The sequence below is a fragment of the Neovison vison genome, chromosome 7, assembly GCF_020171115.1.
Source record: "Neovison vison isolate M4711 chromosome 7, ASM_NN_V1, whole genome shotgun sequence".
Taxonomy (NCBI): Eukaryota; Metazoa; Chordata; class Mammalia; order Carnivora; family Mustelidae; genus Neogale; species Neogale vison.
In genome coordinates, this window is record NC_058097.1 from 147,438,113 (window position 1) to 147,441,311 (window position 3,199).

Consider the following 3,199-nt stretch of genomic DNA (forward strand, 5'->3'; position numbering starts at 1 on the left):
CCCGCTGCTCACGTGCTGTTACTTTTGTTCCCAGTCCCCTGTCCACAGACTCCGCGCCGCCGCGCGTCTCCCTCGACTTAGGGCGGCGGAAAGCCCCCGCCCGCGGCCGCCCCTGCCTAGAGGAACCACTGACCGCATTCGGCTGCAGAACCTAGGGCGTCCTCGCCCCCGGGGACACAACCCTTAGCTCCCACCGCGCGCTCCCAGTGCCGCCCTCACCCACCGCCCAAGCACCCTTCGCACGGCCTCGGACTGACAATTGATATTTCGGGACTGATGCGCTGCGTCCTTTTGCCTTAAGTGTCTGCTGAATGCCCGGCCTGGGGCTGGGCGCCGCGTGCGGAGGTGAAAACTATCCCCACCCCACCGGCGCGACGCTCAGACCGCGTGGCCACGGGTTTGGGTGCTGGGAGCGAGAAGCCGCAGGGGCACGGAGCCGGTCCCGTACCGAGCAATGAAGAGAGGGAGGGGGAGGAAAGAACGTTCCGGGCAGAAGGGGGCGCGGCAAGTTCCCGGGAACAAACCCGAAAGACAATAGTGACCGTGACTCCCTGCGTGACCCTATCGGAAGTATGTGGGCCAGTAGGGAGGCAGGGACGTGTGCATTTCCACCGCAGAATTCACTAGCTAATCGACCGTTCTGCGCACGCGCATGCGCATGCTCACACTGATGACTTACTCTAGTAGTTCAAGAAGCAGCTCTAGAGCAGTTGGCTCGTTGGTCTAGGGGTATGATTCTCGGTTTGGGTCCGAGAGGTCCCGGGTTCAAATCCCGGACGAGCCCCTCTTTTTCCACCTTTTTATTATTCCGCCCCCAAGGTAATCTATAGTTCTACCGGACATAGAATGAACTCAATACAATCTGAATTGACCGAAGAGAGGATTTAAAAATGAGCAAGAGGTTTCGCTCACAGGCTATCAATATTGAGAATCTTTTAGGGATGAAAAATGGGCGGGGAGACAAGAAAACGTTTCGCTCACAGGCTATCGTTATTAAGAATCCTTTAGGGATGAAAAATGGGCGGGGAGATAAGAAAATAGGGCTCGTCCGGGATTTGAACCCGGGACCTCTCGCACCCTAAGCGAGAATCATACCCCTAGACCAACGAGCCACCACCGCTTCCAGCTTTCGCTTCTTTTACTAAGTAGGGTACACGGCGCCCTGGCGTTGACTTGCTGCAGCCCGGGGTTCTTGCCGGTCGTGTGCACTCCCGCCTGCCGCGAACTAACCGCCCGCATCGGCGGGGTCGGGCTGCGGAACCGGACAACGTTCCCCGTCTGCGGTGCATTAGGGAAGTGTGCGTATCTACAGACGCAAAAGTGCGGGTGGATGCTGGACCCGGGAGCTGGGGCTCGGGAGAGCTGCTCATTCCCGGCTGGGCTTCGGGGCCGTAGGGATCCTCCCCGAGCCTGTGCCGGGCCCTCCAATGCAGAGGTCTTGCTAACGCCGTCAGCAGCCGCAGAGCATTTTTGCGCAGCCAGGGTCTCGGGGTTCCTGGACGTCTGGTTTTCTTGGAAGATAACTCGTCGTCGCGAGGCTCTGGCCTGAAATTTCGATTAGGGCTCAGGTCACACGGGCAGATTCCGTCGTTTAGCTCCCAAACTTGGATGGAATTCGCCTACTCTGGTTCCCGCCGGGTGGGCGTCCCAGAACAGGGGTTCCTCGCACCTTTTACCCGCTTCACCTCCAGGACCACAGGCCTAGGCTTCTGGGCGACCTGAGAGGTCTCTGTGGGGGGCAGGGATGCCAGACCCACCCAGAGAAACAGGGGTTCCCTGGAGCCCCTGCACTATGTAAACTCATCAGACCCCTGGGAAATAAGAGCCAGTGTTTAGACTGCCCGCCTGTTGAAGTGGGAGTAAAAAAATCTGCCCTCCTTTCCATGCTGGAGAGAGGGAGGGAGTGGGGATGAGCTGGGATTCCGCAGCCTTCCCCCCCCACACACACCCTCCACCACCCCCCACCCCCCACCCCCCGCTTGCCCCAACACACACGCCCTGGGTAGTGAAAGGTTAGTGGAGGTGCTGGTTCCCAGTACACAGGCTACCCACCCAGTGGTCCAGCCAGTTCTGGTCAATTGCATTGCTTATCATCCCTCCCCCAGCACACACCCTGACTTCAAGATGGGAAAATGGAGACATTAAAGCCCCAGAGGGACTTCTCCACCCCCTTGTGACCCCCAAACCCCTTAGAGCTGTGCCACCGAGTCTTCAGGAGCTTGCCAGAGTCTCCCGCCTCTTCCCAGGTCTGAGGATGTGCGGGCAGGAAGAAATATCCTAAGTCAGTCTGCTGGAAGCATATGTAAGGCTTCTTTCACCCACAGCATGCTTTCCCTGGCGCCTGCTCTGCCCCAGTCATGGGCTGGGCTCTGGGGAAGGGATGAGTCAGGCAGCCCCTGGAGCCCCCTGCTCAGGGCTGACCACTCTGCCTGTGCCCTCTGCCTAGTCCAGGGCTGTGGGCCTGTCTGGAGGAGCTCAGGCTGGGCCCTGGCTGGCTGTGGTTGCCCCTAAATGAGGCTGTGGCCTGGACAGACACCCAGGACCTCACCTCCTCTACCGATGCCCGCCATGCCCCCAGAAAGGCCTTCTTCAGGGACAGCCACACTGCCCTCAGACCTTGCAGGCGCTCTCTGGGTGCTCTTTGCTTCCCAGTCTCACCCCTCTGAGGCCCTCCTCATTTCGCCTTGAACATCCAGGCCATGGCTCCATTCATGCTATCAAGGACAGCTCCCAGCTCTCTGCAAATTGCAAGTCTTGCCCTTTCTGTTCTAGAACCACCCCTTCAAGGCAGACCTGAGCTGGGGCGGGGCCTCCTTCAGTGCCACCAGCCTCTGGACTCCCTTTTATGCTGGCTGCCTGCCCCTTGCACACATCTGTGTCCCCAACAGTGGAGTTGAAGAAGGGCTCCTGAGGAAGGCCAGTGGCCATGTCAGCACAGGGCTAGGCACAGGTAACCTGGCGAGGAGTGTTTGTCAAAGGAGTGCTATTTTGTCTCTTTCTCTAAAGGCTGAAACCAAAGAAAAATGTCATGACAGTGAAAAGCTTTGTGTGAGTCAGGTTTGAGGCTTGTTTGCCCTCTCCACGGGCACAAAATGCCTATCAACCACCAAACTCCTTGGGGGAGGGAGGTGTTTCTCTGGTCCCCTGTCAGAGTGGGGCCCTTGGAGATGACGTCACTGGATGGTGGGGGTGACAAGGC

The 3,199-nt window shown here is 58.7% G+C and overlaps 2 non-coding genes across 2 annotated transcripts; one reads left to right on the top strand and one right to left on the bottom strand.

Moving 5' to 3' along the window:
• The first annotated feature begins 712 nt into the window (after positions 1–712).
• TRNAP-UGG lies at positions 713–784 on the top strand. The gene has a single exon. It is a non-coding gene; the product is annotated as a tRNA-Pro (tRNA).
• Positions 785–1,040: 256 nt separating this feature from the next.
• On the bottom strand, positions 1,041–1,112 carry TRNAP-AGG. Its single transcript has one exon. It is a non-coding gene; the product is annotated as a tRNA-Pro (tRNA).
• Positions 1,113–3,199: the final 2,087 nt, after the last annotated feature.